Source organism: Nicotiana tabacum, chromosome 18 (assembly GCF_000715075.1).
Source record: "Nicotiana tabacum cultivar K326 chromosome 18, ASM71507v2, whole genome shotgun sequence".
Taxonomy (NCBI): Eukaryota; Viridiplantae; Streptophyta; class Magnoliopsida; order Solanales; family Solanaceae; genus Nicotiana; species Nicotiana tabacum.
In genome coordinates, this window is record NC_134097.1 from 92,668,815 (window position 1) to 92,688,067 (window position 19,253).

General features: G+C 38.2%; 1 long non-coding RNA gene across 1 annotated transcript; it reads left to right on the top strand.

The window, feature by feature from the left end:
* The first annotated feature begins 6,443 nt into the window (after positions 1-6,443).
* LOC142172940 (uncharacterized) lies at positions 6,444-11,655 on the top strand. Its single transcript, XR_012702191.1, has 3 exons — positions 6,444-6,965; positions 9,147-9,214; positions 9,787-11,655. It is a non-coding gene; the product is annotated as an uncharacterized LOC142172940 (long non-coding RNA).
* The last annotated feature ends 7,598 nt before the right edge of the window (positions 11,656-19,253 follow it).

Here is a 19,253-nt window from a genome sequence, read left to right on the forward strand (position 1 = left end):
TATCTTAAAAGATTGTCTAAGCCCAAAAGAATAGGAATGGACCAATTTTCTTTTCCTTAAAAGAATCTAATTCTCTAACCTACACACATGTTTTTTCCTAATAAAAGAGTTAGAAAAAAAAACCTACAACAAGAGTAAAGAAAGCAAACTCAAATTGCAAGACTATAGTAGCTAAAGTTTGAGAAAGTAAACTTTTAGTTTGTTTTTTGTTCATATTTTTCGTATAAACATGTAAATAAACTTTTAATTCCGAAATAAATATATAAAAAAGCATAAATTTAAGAAATTATTTTCAGATTGTTGTCTAGTGTTGTTTTACTATTATCGACTTATCATTAGCTTACTAGGAACCGAAAAAACGAACCAAACCGAACCAAACCAACAACAACCAAATCGAGGGTTTGTATGTAATTTGGTTTGATTTTGGTTTTAAAATTTTAAAACCCGATTAAATTGGTTTGATTTTAGTTTTAATCAAAAATCGGCCAAACCGAACCGTGAACACCCCTACTGTGTAGTGGTGTTGGCAGGTTGTATAAGTGAAAATGACTATGTAACCCTCCCAAATTTAAGCCGCACGTTATCCATAAGGTCATAATAGAGAATTCAATACACAACTGGACTGAAATGACCAAATAGCCCTTGGGCGGCAAGAAGGGATGTCGACGGTCTCCTGCTTGCTTTAGGTAAAAATAATAAAATATAAGTAGACTAGTAAGGAAGTGCCCGTGCGAGCGAGGCACGAACCCAACCTCAAGAGAATGCCAAGAAATTTTATTTGTTATCACTCATCAACATACGGGTGTCAATGGATATTTGAAAACCGACTAAACCGATCGAACCGTACTGCACCGAACCGAACCGACTTTTAAGTTTCTTTTTAAGAATCCGTAGGTTTTTATATAAATCTATAACCGTACCGATAATTAGGGTAGGTTTTTTATTTTATTAAAATAAACCGAAAAAATCCCGAACCGTACCGAATAAATTTTACATGTGAAAAATATATTTATCTAGTAAGTTAAAAATAATAATGCATTAAATTTTTCTTTGGACCTTGGAATTATGAGAACTATTCCAAGCCAACAAGTAATTAAACTCAAAATACTAATTCTTAAAACCTATTATGCTACTTCTACTTAAACTAAGTTATTTCAAGTATCTTTATTAGCAAGACACAAAGTATTCTAACGATTATGAGTAGCACTACAATATTTTGCATATGTAGCTACAAAATATATTATAGCTAAATATGAAAATTTCCGTAGCTAAACCCTTTAGCCACTATAATTTTTTCCGTAGCAAAATGTAACGTAATTAAAAGTTAGCTATAGACTTTATATGATCTGTGGCTAAGGAATAATACTTATTGCTACGAATGTTTTCTGCATTGTAGCTATATTGATAATACTTTTTTGCTACGAAATATATACTCATAGCAAATAATCTTAATCTTTTGCCACGACAAATAAACTATATGACAATCTTTATATTTTGCCACAAGGTGTTTTACTGTGACAAAAGACTTAATTTGTTTGCTACGAAATTTATGTGATGACCCAAAAAGTCATTAATTGTTTTAGAAATAAATTCAGTGTTTCGAGGCCTAAGAACCTTCTTTTTACCTCACCTCAACTTGCATGTGCAGTCCGTATAATTTTTCAGAATGTTTTTATGGGAAAAAATGGATTAAAATGTGGAATATAGCTTTAAAACTCAAGTGAGTTGACTTCGGTCAACGTTTTGAGCAAACGGACCTGTATACGTGTTTTGATAGTTCAAGTAGGTCCGTATCGTGATTTAGGACTTGGGCGTATGCCCGAAATCAAACTTGGAGGTCCTTGTCTCAAGTTATAGCCATTTAACAAAAAAACAGAAATTTAAAGGTTAAATGTTTCTAAAGTTTGACTACGTATTTGACTTTATTGATACCGGGCTCGGATTGATATTCCGAAAGTTGGAATAGCTCCATTATGTCATTTATGACTTGTGTGCCAAATTTGAAGTCATTCCGGATTCATTTGATATGTTTCGGCACAAGTTTTGTGAATTGAAAAGTTTGAAACTCATAAGTCCGAATCGAGGTGTGAATTGACGTTTCAACATTGCTTGGAATGATTTGAAACCCTAGGTAAGTCCATATAATGTTTTAAGACTTGTTGATATATTTGGTTGAAGTCCCGAGGGTCTCGAGTGGATTTTGGATGGTTGATGGAGTTTAACTTGGGCATTTCAAGAATGTTTCGATGTCGTTTCTTCAAGAATAAGTGGCATCATATTACGCAAATGAGCTCCAAATTCAGTTTTGATTGAAGCATTAGATCCGCATCAAAATTTCGGAGCCATAGCAAAAAGAATCGTCCAATTCGGACATCGTATGAGAGAGTTATGTTCATTTTTGTGTCGGGAAAAAATAATTTCCCATCGCCCAGGGTAGCGCGGGGCGCTATCCATGGCGCCGGGATTATTTTTGGCTACTGGAACCAGCGCCACATGCCACCTGTGGCACCCGAATTGTAAAATGCTATAAAACGGGGGTTTTGGCCATTTTTTGACAAAAATAGAGTTGGGGGAGCTTGGTTTGGGCGATTTTCAGAGGGGTTTTCACAAATTTGAATGAGGTAATTGTTCTTTATCATAAATCCTTTATAGATCATGATTCCATACTCATTTACATCATGAATCCATAAATTTATGGAAGAAAATCAGATTTTTACCAAATCTTCCAAAAAACGAAAATTTAAGATTTGAAAGCCAATCCGATGTCAAAATTCGATAATTTTTGTATGGTTGAACTCGTATAGGAATGGGTTATCACATTTTGTGAGTTTCGTATGATTCCGAGAAGTGGTCCCCACGGGCAATTTTTTAGTTCAATTTCGGATTTTAATCCGGAAAATTAGTAAATTCATATGGAATTAATTTCTACTATTTGTATTGAGTATATTAAATTATTTGTGACTAGATTTGAAGCCTTCGGACACGAATTTTCAAGGCGAAGGTTTATTGGAATCTTGAATTTGGTTGCAAAGCAAGGTAAGTGTTTGGTCTAACCTTAGCTTGAGGGATTAGGAGTTGTGTCCTATTTGTTATGTGTTATTTGTTGAGTACGACGTATATGCATGGTGACGAGTATCTATATGTTGGTGTCCAACGTGCCCGTGAGTCTTATGTTATGATTAATGTGACTCTGTTGTATTGTTCATATTTAATGTGGTGGTTGCTATTGTTGAGCAAAGGTTGTGGAAAGAAAATTGGCAATTGAACCTTATAGAGAATTGGCTCAAATTGTGAAGCAAGTGTGAACTAAATGTGAAAGATGAGAAGAGGATTATGGTATTGATCCCTTGCCGGGACGTTGTGGCTTTTAATGTTGTTCCCTTGCCGGGATGTTGTTGTTTCGATATTGTTCCCTTGCCGGAATTTTATTATAATTCATTTATTCCTTGCCCTTATTGTTTGTATTTATTGTTTTTGTGAGGAAGAGTGTAAAGCACGAAGGGTGATGTCGTGCCGCACGATGTACCATTCAGTGCCGATTATATTGATTTTTATGGTAAGGACGAGAGTAAAAGAATGAAGGGTGATGTCGTGCAGATTATATTGATTTTTATGGTGAGGATGAGAGTAAAAGCACGAAGGGTGATGCCGTGTACTTGTTTGATTTCTGATTCTTGTTGATAATTAAATTATGGTGTTCCATATATTTAACTGGTGTCCTCCTGTTGCCATTTGGTATTTCCCCGTAGCATGTTTCCCCCTCCCATCCTTGACTGTATATTTTTGCTTCTATTTTCCGTCGTACATTATTTACCTGCACAGGTTTATTTGGTAGTCTGGTCCTAGCCTCGTCACTACTTCGCCGAGGTTAGGCTAGGCACTTACCAGCACATGGGGTCGGTTGTACTGATACTACACTCTGCACTCTTTTGTGCAGATCTCAGTGCTGTAGATTTCGGACCGCAGTGAGATTTCTGCTCCTTGTTCATCAAGTGACCCGAGGTAGTCCTGCAGGCCTCTATCTATTTCCTGTTTCTTTTATGTAATCCCCGAGACAGTATTTTGTTATTTCTTTCAGACCTTTATTTGTAGTACTCTTAGACAGTCTGTGAAGTTGTGACACCAATCTTGGGTAGATTTGTTATGGAATGGTATTAACATGATTATTATAACTTGAAATTGAATCTTCCGCTTGTTAAATTTTGTTGATTACTAACTAGCCTATAACCGTTAACGAATTCAAAAATGGAAACAAGGCAAATAATTTAGTTGATTGGCTTGCCTAGCTTTTACTAGTAGGCGCCATCACGACTCCCGATGGTGGAAAATCCGGGTCGTGACAAGTTGGTATCAGAGTTCTAGGTTATATAAGTCTCACAATTCACAAACAAGCTTAGTAGAGTCTGAGGGATCGGTACAGAGACATCGGTATTTATCCCCAGAGGCTACAAAGTTGGGAAAAACTTCACATCTATTCTTTCCCGTCGTGCTGTTTGGTTTCTCAATGCTAATTGAATTTCTACTCTATTCTCTCGCAGATGCCGAGAACACGCGCTTCCTCATCCACTGATCAGCAGCCCCAGCCCCCAACAGCAGCTTCCACGAGCGTCAGAGGGCGAGGCCTATCCCGTGCTAGAGGCCGAGGTAGGGGCAGAGCTCAGCCCGGAGCAGCGACACCAATGGCGAAGCCTCAGATTGAGTTTGACGAGGAGGTTCTAGCCCAGACAGCTCCGGTGGGCCCAGCTCAGGTCCCAGAGGGGTTCATTGCTACCCTAGTACTTCAGGATGCCCTGGTCCGTCTACTGGGCCTCATGGAGGGCGTCACCCAAGCAGGCTTGCTTCTTGTAGCACCAGCCGTTTCTCAGGCCGGAGGAGGGCCCCAGACTCCTACTACTCGCACTCCGGAGTAGGTGGCTCCCCAGTTTCAGACTCCAGCAGCTCAGCCAGTTGGAGCAGTTCAGCCGGGTGTGGTATCCCAGACCGGTGACGGAGCAACTATGACTGCCGATGCCTTGTGGAGATTGGAAAGGTTTACCAAGCTCTTCACTGCCACTTTCAGCGGTGCATCTTTTAAGGATCCCCAGGATTATCTAGATAGATGTCACGAGGTTCTCAGGAACATGGGGATAGTGGAACCAATGGGGTCGATTTTGCTACTTTCCGCTTATCTGGATCTGCCAAGACTTGGTGGAGAGATTACTGTTTGGCTAGACCAGCCGGATCACCAGCTTTGACTTGGGAGCAATTTACTCGGCTATTTTTGGAGAAGTTTCTTCCCGTTACTCAGAGAGAGATCTATCGGAGGCAGTTTGAGCGCCTCCAGCAGGGTTCCATGACTGTTACTCAGTACGAGACCAGGTTTATCGAGTTGGCCCGTCATGCTCTACTTATACTTCCCACTGAGAGAGAGAGAGAGAGAGAGAGAGAGAGAGAGAGAGAGAGAGAGAGAGAGAGAGAGAGAGAGAGAGAGAGAGAGAGAGAGAGAGGAGGTTCATTGAGGGACTTATCCAGCCTATTCGACTCCAGATGACTAAGGAGACGGGGAGTGAGATTTCTTTCCAGGAGGCGGCCAATGTGGTCAGGAGGGTTGAGATGGTTTTATCACATGGAGGTGGTCAGGGGTCTGACAAGAGGCCTCGTCATTTAGGCAGATTCAGTGGCGCCTCGTCTAGAGGCAGGGATTCGTATGGTAGAGGCCATATAAAGAATGACAAATCTAGGTAAAAGACTTAGCAGAATAAGATTTATGGATCTTTGTTCATGTTAAATTAGATGATAATATTGCATGTTTACATGGATATTTGTCATCAGAGGTATAGGCAAGATTTTTCATAGGTGGTGTCAACATTTGAAGAAATGAACAAAGGAATAAATAACTACAATGACAAGAGGTGTCACGTGACACTGCTTGGGAAAGGGTGTGTCCACCCCTGTTTGTCGTCGTTAGCTTCTATACATTTCCTATTGAGAAAGTACAGTCATTAGCCTTATTAGTGTTTTAATACTGTAATCACACTTGCATTTTATCAACTCTTTTCTGAATTGGTGTGAAAAGTTTTTTTCGGATTACATAAAATTATGAAATTAAGAGGTCCAGTGAAAATTGAATCTTTTATCTTTAAGAGTTTTATAACTGGTGGACTCTCTTCCGACTTTTAGATGGGCAAAAGAAAGAGAAAAAAAAGATCAATAATTAAAGAAAAAAGGAAGGTATCTATATTTGTGTATACAATTTTAATATCTTTGACCTTGGAGTTTACTCCACAGCCACAAGGGTACTCTTCTATCTATCTGTATTTTTGACTTTAGAAAAAAATCTAAGGAAGACTTGGAAATTTCTTGAAATCCAAAAATAATACTCTACTATAGCATGATTGGTTACTTAGTTTTTTTTTCCAGCTCTTAAAGCATGTTTCTTAGACAGTTGATTTCTTTTTATTCTACTTGACTACAGCTAGTCCTCAAGTCTTGAATACATTTATTGAAAATTGCTTAATAAATTCATTTCACATTTCACAATTGAGGGTAGAGTTGACTTTGTTTCAAAATGTATATATAAAGGAGTATAAACTCCTTTTTCCTCACATTCATGTCCTCATTTACTACTTGCATATGCTCTTTCACAAACAAGCAAAAAAAAATGGATACCAAAGAACACTACAAACCAATTTATTTGCTTCTGATTTGTCTATCAACTATCCTGCATCAAAGCTTAGCTTTTGGATCAACACCAAGTGCAAAAGTTTTGTGCATAAAGAAGGAGAGGGAAGCTCTTCTTGAGTTCAAACAAGATCTCATAGACGAAAATAATCTGCTTTCTTCATGGAAAAATGATGAAGATAATGAGGAATGTTGTTCTTGGAGGGGTGTGAAATGCAGTAACACAACTGGCCATATACTCGTCCTCAATCTTCGTGGGAGTATTGAATCCAATCCTGATGGTACTAAGGGTCTCACATTGAGAGGTAACATCAGTTCTTCATTGGTTAAGTTGCAGTATTTAAAGTACTTGGACCTTAGTTTCAATGATTTTGGTGGCCAATTACCAAGATTTATTGGATACTTCAAAAGACTAGAGTACTTAAATCTCTCATATAGTTACAATCCTTTCACTGGTCTAATTCCCCCTCAGTTCCAAAAACTTACCTACTTAAGGGCTCTTGATCTTGGTGGCAATTCTTTAACATGCAAGAACCTTGAGTGGTTTCCTCATCTAATGTATTTGGAGTACTTAGATTTGAGTGCATCCAATGTGCAAGCTACAAATTGGTGATCAAGCTCCCTAATTTGAAGGAATTGCATTTATCTTCCTGTCAACTCCCCATAATCATTCCTTCATCATTTGTATCAGCAAATGTTTCCTCCTCTGGTCTTTCCGTCCTTGACATCTCCTATAATGGATATTCATCTCCTGCAATAAATAGTTGGTTATTTAACTTCACTAGTCTTACTAGCCTAGATCTTTCGGTCAACGATTTAGGTCAAATTGCTAGTGCCTTTGGGTACTTGAAATCTTTGGAACATCTTAGGCTATATGGAAGTGGTATTCAAGGTGGGATACCAAAGCCTGTTGAGAATTTAAGTCATTTATGCTCTCTTGATGCAAGATCCAATAACTTAAGTCAACCATTTTCTGAGTTGCTTAATATCTTGTCAGGGAGTAATAGATCACTTGAATTTTTGTCTTTTGAGGACAATGCACTAACTGGTTCATTGATTAATCTTACTAGATTTTCATCCTTGAGGGAATTGAGGCTACGAAACAATTTGTTGAACGGCATTTTCCACGAAAGCTTTAGACAAATTTCCAGTCTTGAATATCTTGATTTGTCTAATAACCAAATGATAGGGCCATTACCAGACTTGGCATTATTTCCGTCTCTGAAAGAGTTGCATCTGGGGGTAATCATCTTAATGGGAAGATGCCATAAGGTTTAGGGCAACTTTCCAAGCTCAGAATCTTGGATGTCTCTTTCAATAGACTGCAAGGCTTACCAGAAAGTTTAGGGAAGCTTTTCAACCTTGAAAGTTTTGATGCTCCTTATAATTTGTTAGAAGGTACAATCTCTGAATCCCATCTTTCCAACCTTTGCAACCTGAAAAGTTTAAATTTGACTTCCAACCCCTTGACTTGGAATGTTAGCCTTGATTGGGTTCCATGTTTTCAACTACAAGTTATCGGCCTTTCATCTTGTAATCTTGGGCCTCTTTTTCCAAAATGGCTTGAAACTCAAAATAGCTACTCAATTCTGGATATCTCTCTTAATAGTATCTCGGACACAATGCCTAGTTGGTTTTCAAAGTTTCCTCCCATGTTATCATATTTGAATCTCTCTTACCAAATCAGTGGAAAGATACAAGACTTTTGTCTTAGATTTCAGTTATAACAATTTTTCAGGGCCCTTGCCAATATTTCCTAAATTTCTTTATAATTTGCATATTAACAACAATCAGTTTTCTGGATCACTTAACTCCATATGTAAACTTCGTTCAGCCACAATCCTTGACTTGTCAGAAGATCTCTTGTCCGGAGAGATTCCTGATTGCTGGAGCCTCACTTCTGTTCCAATGATCCTTAATGTAGTCAATAACCGTATATTTGGAAGCATTCCATACTCTTTGTGTTCTTCAACGGCCTTGGGCTCTCTATATATGCGTAAGAACAATTTAAGTGAAGAGTTCCCCGCCTCTTTGAAGAATTGCCAAGGTTTGAAAGTCTTGGATTTGGGAAGAAATACATTGAGTAGAAAAATTTCAGAATGGATAGGGACTAAGTTACCTTATTTGGGCATTCTGAGCCTTCGACTCAACAAATTCTCTGGGAGCATTCCTCCAAGTATATGTCAGCTTCAATCTATTCAAATACCGGACTTTTCTGGCAACCATTTATCTGGAACAATTCCACAAGGTTTCAGCAATTTCACGCCAATAACGCAATACGTGATTGAGGCATAGTTGTTGTATTACACAATATGTGATTACTGTAGTTATTCTCTTGCTGTAACACCATACACTTATTTCTGGATATTAATAAAATTACTTTTACTATCAAAAAAAGAAAAAACAGAAGCAATGGTAATGCAAGTTTTTTAATACATTATTTTGTTTTTTGAGAAATATTGATTTTTGGTGATTTTCTTGGACAGATGAATGTAGAAAAGCTGCGTGAGATGGCCGGTTCGGTCAGAACCGGTGGAAAGGGTACCATGAGAAGGTATGTTTATTTTTCTGTAGCTACTGTAACTAGTCGACTACACCACATGGGAATGTGTAGTATACTGTATTAAAAAAGAATGTCTGTGTTGCAAACAGTGGCGGAGCCATGATTTTCATTAAGGGGAGTCAAAATATTAAAAAAAACTCACCAAAAAGTCAAGGGGTGTCATTATATAGTATATATATACAAATTTTTAAAAAATTACCAAACTATACAGTATAATTTGCCGGCGAAGGGGTGTTGGTTGACACCCCTTTGATATATGTGGCTCCGCCACTGGTTGCAAACTTAAAAGATATAGGTTATGCAGTTTATTAAGGTCAGAACTTAAGTGAAGAAAAGAGGAAAAAGGAGGGCTTATTGTCTCCTTTCTTACCTTAAAAAAAGGGAAAATAAGAGCTGGATCACTCCTCGGGCAGTTGCTAACCCTTGCGTCTTCCCTTCTGCTTACATCATTTCTTTGTGAATGCTCCAACACCTTATCAAGAAAAAAAGGGGGAAACAATACTGAATGAGTGCTTCTTCCTGTCATGTTTTTAAATAACGCTGAATGAGTGCTTCTTCTGCAGAAAGAAGAAGACCGTTCATAAAACAAGTACAACCAATGATAAAAGACTACAGAGCAGCTCAGTTGGTTGACTACCGGTTGACTACCTGAGCTTTTACCTTGTTGGTGAGGGTTTGATTCCCAACCTTGTAAATCCCTCCCCCATTTTCCCTCCCTTCCCCAAATTAAACCCAAAAAAATAAAATTACTCTTTGGACTGAGGCATAGTTGTTGTATAATAGTGATATCTAAGTCAGCTTATGGCGCTACTCGATTAATTAAACTAGTACCTTGTACTTTTCACTAGCACAAATATCGGGTAACTCTACCATCCGAGACTGGGGTAAATTTGACGAATTCATCTAGTGTCATCTCTGCTAGGATTCTAACCTGTTTTTTCTGAGGTTATTTCTCCAACTTTTCAACTGCTAGACCAGCCCCATTGTGTTCGTTGCTTCAAGTTATTATATGTTGACCAATATCGATGAATACCTTTCTCATTTCAAAGTACGCTAGACACTGCAACTGTTTTGGGAATTTTAATGAGCTTTATACTGTGATTTCAATTTCCTAACAAATTGTTTCATGTTTTACTATGATCTTCTGCTTGCGCGTTGTACATGAACCTTAAAAATTTATTATCAACCAGAAGATCAGTTTCACCAATTCAATCGTATTTCTCTACATTTCCGCTATAGGTACTTAAATGACACAAAACGCTATGAGCAACACAGATTTTAAGCATAAAAATTTCGCTAATACATCTCATTATTAACATCGTAGCATTGTGAAATTCTACAAATGTTTTGGATAAAATGGTAGCCATAGTGCTGTTGAACTTATCACTGTGTTGCATGTCTCTCTTGCTCTTCTTCTTCTTCCTCTTCTTCTTCCTCTTCTTCCTCCTCCTCTTCCTTCTCTTCCTCTTCCTCTTCTTCTGCCAAGCAATATAGCATGAAGAAGGTTTGGAACTCTAAATGCACCAGTGAAAGTGATAATCTTTACATGGCTAGTCAAAACAACTTACAAAAAAGGAGCTTTCTGTGAGGAGGAGAATCTGATCATATCTCTTTTGGCATATGTTCTTCAATGTTTTGATCCTGAAGCGGGTTATTCCAAATTCACCTGCTGATCTATTATTATGCATAATAACAGACATTCAAACTTGGCAGCAGCTAGCAAGTAAGCACTCCAACTTTGAGAGTGCATATATAGACACATCAACTTGACACAAGTGTGTCTTGTGGACACCCAAGACCTGGCACAGGGTGTGGGTTGTTATCACATTTGAGCGCGTGAGATGCTTTTCCAACCCATTTACAGTTGTCAGCCTCTGATTGGGTCACTAATCCGTATTAGAACGTGTGTAGCGCATTAGACCGGGCGGAAATTTGTGTTTACGGATTCAACTTTATACAGGACGAAAATCCTCAATTCACCAAGTTGTCTTTGAAATATTCTCATGGCTTCGTACAAAGTCGTTAATGCGTTTCAAGTGTATTACCAGATTCTGTAATTCTTTTTTATCAGATTCAGATTTTGTGGATATTCATAGATGTCGCTCTATGACTCGTTTGGTGGAACAAAAAAATTTCTGCACAAACGGGGAACATCTTTTACACTGTCGAGCAAAACGAAGATGGAAAAGCCCATGCCTCCCTTTTTCAAATTCTCTACGACCATGTCCATGTGTATTCTTGTTCAATGGATTGTGTTACTGGCTTATTTTGCTTTTGGGAACTACCACATCTGCAACGTGCTGCTATTTTTAATCCCAGTACAAGAGAAGTAAGATATCTTCCCAACCTATGTTACCTACAGAAAGATTTTTATCCTTACTATTCATTAGGTTTTGAGCCAGAAGAAAAGAAGTATAAAGTTCTTTTGAGAATACAACACGACCAATGGGTTTTAACTTTAGGCGTGTTGTATTCTCAAAAAAAATTTATACTTCTTTTCTTCTGGCTCAAAGGTGGAGATTGTATTTTTAGTTTATGGGTTCTGAACCACAATCCTTTTTTCTTATTGGGGTCTGGATAAATTATTTATACATATCAAATGAATTTTTAATACAAACATAGGGTTTGAGCCTAAGCTATTGGGTTCCGCGCTGAACCCGTAACTGTAAAGGTGGCTCTGCCCCTGGTTTTTCCTGGTTCTTGTGATTAGTATCGATAAATTATATTGTTACGAGAGGGGGTTTACAAACCAAAAGAGAAGGGTGAATAGTAAATCCGTTACTATTCACGAGCCATAAATCCGGCATCCGGCGGTGGATTCTCACAATTTCGGTGTTAATAGAAGCATCTTCTCTATGCGCACAATCCCCAATTGGTTTTGTGCTTAGATCTATAGCCAATCGAAACAGATCTTAAAATTTCTTACCTGGTGACTGTAGCAAACATAACTTTTCGTTAGTTTCTTCTTCTTTCAATGGAGTTTTGAAGAACTTCATGAATACATCGTCCTCTTCCCATCCTTTGGCTGTGGGAGAGCAATCTAAAATCATCCCTCCAAATTCATATGCAGCTAGTTTGATCAATAACCAAACAACAGGACAAGTTACAAAAACAACTTTGAAGCCAAGCGAAGTAGTTCATGGAATCCCAACGCTACTATTTACAATGGAGGAACGGGAAGATTTTGCAAGGGAGGAAGGTTTGCATCAAGCCATTGTCGTGAAGGTTTCTCCTAATGCTCCAGATTTGCAAGACTTGCGTACAATTTTGCCAAAACTGTTTGGCGTCAAAGGCCAATGTTTGATTGGTCTTCTTGCACAAAGACAATTACTCATACGACTGGATCATTACGACAACTTCGTAATTTGTCTCACCAGGTCAGCTACTTATTTTACGAGCAAAGAAAAAGAACATCAGGTTAGAGTATTCCCATGGACGATTGGATACAACTCAAAAGAAGAAACACATATGGCAGCGGTATGGATTTCGTTTCCAAGTTTACCCCCTGAATTATTTGCCAGACATGCTTTAATGTCCATTGCAGCAACTGTTGGAAAGCCTATTGCTATTGATAAGGCTACTCAACTTAGGTCTAGGCCAAGTACAACTAGGGTCAAGGTGATCCTTGACATTTTGGACAAAGCATCCAGAACAAATAAGGCTTAAATATGTTGATGAAGGAACTGGAAAGATCGTTGAACAGCTTCAACAAGTTACTTATGATAATTTACCTCTATATTGTAATCACTGCAAGCATCAAGGACATGACGAATCTAATTGTCGCATCCTTTTAGGAAAAAAACGAGTAGTACATGATGAACATGTGGAGGACGAAGCTGATACAACATGAGTAATGGAGAAACTACAGGGTGATGCAAGGGATTATCTGAATAAAAAAAGAGCTAACCAATAGCCGATTGAAGGACCTGGAAAAAATACAAATTTTGGGCAGCAACATACTTTGAAGGCCATTGTGAATGATGGTAGTAGAGGGATGGTTGTGAACATGAAGATTGATGACATACAGGTCCAACAAGTGCAAGATCAAGTTGGGAATAAGGTTGAGGGTGTATTCGTGGACCAGGTACATAAACAACAGACTGTTGAGGATATGAGGTTGATGGATTTTCCTGCTTCTACTAGTGTGCAACAGGTGATTTTGCAACCTAATGGAGGACAGCAATGTGTTACAGTTAATGAAAAGGCAAATGGTGATTTAGTGGTGCCTAATGCTGGACAAAAGGGAGATGGTGAATGTATACCTGCTGGTAGTCGAATAGTTGTGCAAGTGGTTGATTTAACTACTGGCAATAAGCAACAAGGGTTAGCAGTAGGGGATGCATCTACTCCTAAGAAAGCCAAACTCCCAGCTGATATACCTGCTACAAAAGTTTTTGAACGAATGAATGAAGCTACAGCTGGTGCTTTGAACATTGCTACTGATTCAGCTGTTATAATTTCTGGGCAGAAACGCCAAAGGGCTCGAAGCAAAACTGATCCAAAGAGTGTTAAGGCAGTGATCAAGGATCTTACGCAGCCTCAAAATTGGGTGGACCATCAGGCAACTGCTGCTGTTCCAGCAGCTCCTTTGAGGGTTGGAATTTCAGCTGGTGATCGAGCTAAAACAGGGATTCAAACTCTTAGTGTTCAAGGTGCAGTGAATGTACATAATGGAACAAATGTTATCATGGCTGAAGAAAAACCAGCAGGTTCTAATGAACAGGAACAAGCTGGGCAGTCGAAATTTTTTGCAGATGATTGGATAGATTTGATGAGATCTCCTATTCGACAAGATACATCTCCAGCTGTGAAGGCTAAGCAACATCATTTGAGTGTACCAGCATTTCGACAGGATATAATCACTCCAAATTCTTTTGATGCACTTGTACATGAGGAGGAAATTGGAATCAACTCATCAAAACTAAATGGTATTATGGTTCAGCAGCAAATTGTTCCATGCACTATAAGTGAAACAAATGTCCTACGCAACGAGCTAGTAGCTAAACAAGCACAAAGTTCCAACACTCCAACGCTACTTTTTTCCAGTCCACATGTGGAAAAAATCATTAAAGACACGCAAACTGCAATGATAATGAACACCAATATGGTTAATCCACCAATTGTGACGTTGAACATATCCGTCTTTGAAATACCATCACAATCTTTGGAATCGTTTGGAGAGTATGGTATTAAATCCAAATTTTGGGATGACCAACGTGAGGATGATGATGATGAATACTGGGGTGCTGGCTTTGTGGGGGAGATGGAAGTTAACTATAAGCAATGGGTTGATCAGCGTGAATATGATGATGAAGAAGATCTGGGAATTCAATTTGTGGGGGATTCTGCTGAAGATAGTGAGAGGTGTAGCGATGATGAAGAGACAGTATTCTCACCAAATTTGCCAAAGGTTGGAAGTTCCTCCAAGCTAGGATCCAGTCGCAGGTTTAATGCCACAGCTCCAGAATTCATCCCCAACATTGAGCAACAACAAAGATGCACAAAAGTTGAATCGAAAGGAAAAGCAATAGCAAAGAAATCTGGGCAGCAGCATCAACTCAATTCAACCACTGTAGCTGGAGTTGTTACTGAATCTGGGCAGCAGCAGCAACTCATTGCAAACACTGTAGCTGGAGTTGTTACTGAATCTGGGCAGCAATATGTGGTGACAACCAAACCAGCTATTATGCAACAGCGGCAACAGGAATATTTGGCTAGCTTTGAATCTGGACAACAACTGCAGATTGCTAACACTCCACTCCAACAGCAGCAGCAAATAGAGAACACATCAAGAGCAACAGTCCTTTCATCAAATTCAAGACAACAACAGGACATTACTGTAAGCAATATGACTGGACAACAACAACAAAAGCACACCAAGTACTGCAATAATGAACTCAAATGCTGGACAGAAACAACAAGATTCCAATACTCCTATGATTTCTGAGGAAGATAGAAAACTGCTTGATGCATTGGCAGACTCTACACATCGAAACTCAGTAAGTTCAATGCAAATTGTTAGTACAGGAAATGTGAGTAAAAATAGGAACAAAATGCAAGTCATAAAGCAACATCACAACACGACTACTTTGGCAAATACACAACAAGGAAATGCATTGATGACACAGGACCTCGTCGACAACTATCTGCATCCTGTGAATGTGGGTAGAGATATGTATGAGGAAGGAGAAGAAGATGCTGTTTTGAAAGAATGTCGTTCACATGCAGCAAAACAAGGCGATTTATCACCTATGCATAGCGGCAAAATAAAGAAAGCACATACAAGGAAAAATAGTTGGGACGACAAGGTTAGTGATTTTCTAAATGTTAGGCGACCTCCAATGAGAGTTACCAAACAAAAGAAGGCTGCCCCAACTACATCAACGAGGTCCAACCATTCAAAAAAGAAATGATGATTTTTTATTATGTTTTGAACACGGTTGAGGAAAACAACAAAGAATTACAAATTGAAGATTTTACAAGTTTGGAAAAGAAGGGACAAGAATCAAATTGGTACTACATTCTATTTTACCACTTTCTTAGTATTCTCATTTGTAATATCATCACAGAGTATGTTATAAACTCTGTGATGATCATTGAATATTTGGTCCGTTCAAGTTCTTATTTTTTACATGCTTGCTAGTAGGTGAGGCCTTTTCTTTGCCTCAATAGGATTAGTAAGGTAAGGTTTAGCCCGAGTTGTGTTGCCTTAGTCTTATGCTTTTGGAAATTATCCACATGGCTATGAGATTATATGCACTCGTGAGACGTTGCCGACAGCTACACCATGAATCCTCTACATGAGGCTGTCATCATAAGGCAGTGTGAGGCACATAGGAGTGATTATATAGCCAAGGCATATGGGTAACACTAACAGTGCTATTGTCCCCCTTATTTATGCTTTTCCTAATTGTTGTATTTTTCTTTTTTCTTTTATTAATAAAAAACTAGCCATAGGCGCTTGCCTAGCGGATTGCCAAAAAAAAGCCTTTAGGCATTGATGAATCATGGAGAGAGACTCAAAGCATTTTTCCTTTTCGTCCATATGCATTGCCTAGTGTTTGCATTAGTGGGGTTATTTATCTATTTGTCGAAGGTTACAGACTTACTATAGATGTATTTGATGTTAAATTTGAAAAACTCAAATTTATTGCATTCTAGAATCCATCTCACTATGTGGTAATACTAACAAGTATTAAAAGGAAATGACCCAAAAAATGGGATATATTTGGATTACAATTATACATGATTGTGACTGAAATTAGAAATTTCCCTTGGTTAATGATACAATTTTCATATTGTAGCATTTCTTCAAATATCAATGCCTTGATACCGGTAGTATTTATTTTTAGTAACCGAGAAATTCTCGAGAGCCAGCAAGTTTCGAACTCGGTAGATGATGGACCTACCTCTCTACCCTTCTCTACTTATATTCTACTCTGAGATCATAGTCTCTTTATCGTGATACGATTGGGCATTTCGATGTTGCTTTAATGCAAAAAGTTAAGGTAGACGAATGCAACTTTGAGGGTAGTGAGTGAGTAGGGTTGGTTCATGGTTTCCTGATATTTCTGCTAGATGTTTGATGAAAGACCATCATGAATCTTTATAAGATTTTGTTCAAACTCCGTAACTACAGATTCTTGTTGTGGAAGCCAAATGTATATAGTGTGAATAAGTCACAACTACTATACAAAAAATTATGACAGCCACCAAATAATAAATAAGACAATAAAGCAACAATAAAAGGAACACCAGAATTTACGAGGTTCGGCTAATTTTGTCTACTCCTCGAACACAACCAATATTTTATTCCACTCCAAAAATACAAGTGAAATAATACTAAAGAGAGAAGATACAAATGCCTTAAGAAGATAAGAAGGCAAATGAGAGGTGTATTTAAATCCTAAACATTAGGCCTTCTTTTATAGGGGAAAATCCCTCCCAACTCTACTTCCCAACCTATGTGGGGCAATTTGACATCTTCAACAAATCTTCACCTTGGCAAAATTCCACATCTTCAATTCTCTCTCAATAACAAATTTTGGTTATGTCTTCATCTTCAATCTTCAGTGTTCAACAATATTGATCAAATCCAAACAATGTTGAAACTTGATCGTAGTCACCACTTTTGTCAGCATATCAACAGGATTCTCTGTAGTATGAATTTTCTTCACCGTGACTCCACCTTCTTCAATGATTTCTCATACAAAATGATACCGAACATCAATGTGCTTCGTCCTTGCATGATAAACTTGGTTCTTTGCTAATTGAATAGCACTTTGACTATCACAAAAAATTGTGATACTTTTTTGTTCAACACCAAGCTCCTTTAGCAATCCTTGAAGGCAAATTGCCTCCTTTACAGCCTCTGTAATAGCCATGTATTCTGCCTCTGTTGTAGACAAAGCAACTGTTGACTGCAAAGTAGACTTCCAACTGACTGGTGCCTTTGCAAAAGTAAACACATAACCAGTAGTTGATCTTTGTTTGTCCAGATCACCCGCAAAATCTGAGTCACAATATCCAACTATAGACTGATTGTCTTCCTGCTTAAAAACTAACCCAACATCTACAGTATTATGAATATACCGTAGAATCCACTTCACAACTTGCCAATGCTCCTTTTCGGGATTATGCATATATCTGTTAATAACTCCAACAGCCTGTGAAATGTCAGGTCTCGTACAGACCATTGCATACATCAAGCTACCAACAACATTTGCATATGGTACCCTTGACATATACTCCTGTTCAGCTTCATCATTTGGCGACATAGTAGTACTTAGCTTAAAATGGGGAGCAAGTGGAGTACTAACTGGCTTAGTCTTTTCATCTATGCCAAAACGTTGTAGTACTCTTTTCAAATATTCTTTCTGAGATAAACAGAGTTTCTTTGAACGTCTATCTCTTATTATCTCCATGCCAAGAATTTTCTTTGCCTCACCCAAATCCTTCATCTCGAACTCCTTCTTCAGTTGAATTTTCAACTTATCAATTTCTTCCAAATTCTTGGAAGCTATCAACATATCATCAACATATAGGAGAAGATACACAAAGGAACCATCTTTAAGCTTGCACAAATACACATAATGATCGTATTTGCTTCTCTTGTACCCTTGCCGCAACATAAACTCGTCAAATCGCTTGTACCATTGTCTAGAAGATTGTTTCAATCCGTACAATGATTTTTCAAGTTTGCACACCATATTTTCTTTTCCAGCAACTTTAAATCCTTCTGGCTGAGTCATGTAGATTTCCTCCTCCAAGTTTCCATGTAAAAACGCAGTTTTTACATCCATCTGAACTAGTTCCAAATCCAATTGTGCTACCAAAGCCAACATAATTCTAATGGAGGAATGTTTTACAACTGGAGAAAATACTTCATTGTAATCAATTCCCTCCTTTTGAGCATATCCTTTGGCCACCAATCTTGCTTTGTAGCGAACATCTACTTGGTTAGGAAATCCTTCCTTCTTTGCAAATACCCATTTGCACCCAATTGCTTTCTTTCCCTTTGGGAGATTGGCCAATCTCCACGTATGATTCTGATGAAGGGGTTGTATTTCATCATTCATGGCAATCCTCCACTTATCTTCTTCTGAACTTTGGACAGCGTCTTTATAAGTGGTAGGAACATCATCAGCTACAATTGAGGTTGCACAAGTAACCATCTCTATTAGACAAACAAGTTTCGTTATTGTTCTTTTTGGCCTGCTGGTTGCTATTGATTTAAGTTGTTGTTGAGGTTCCTGAGTTGGAATCACCTCTACTGGCTCTCCTTCTAGAGGGTAATCTTCATTTGTTTCCTCCTCTGTTTCTTGTGTAGGAAAAATAAATTTTCCTTCAAACTTCACCTGCTTAGAAGCACCTTCATTTTGTTTGGTATCTTCTGTTACCTTATTTACCATAGCAGATTCATCAAAGGTAACATCCCTGCCGAATATTATTTTCTTTGTCATAGAACATCATAAGCGATATCCTTTGACTCCAGAAGTAATTCCCATAAAAATAGCCTTCTTTGCCCTTG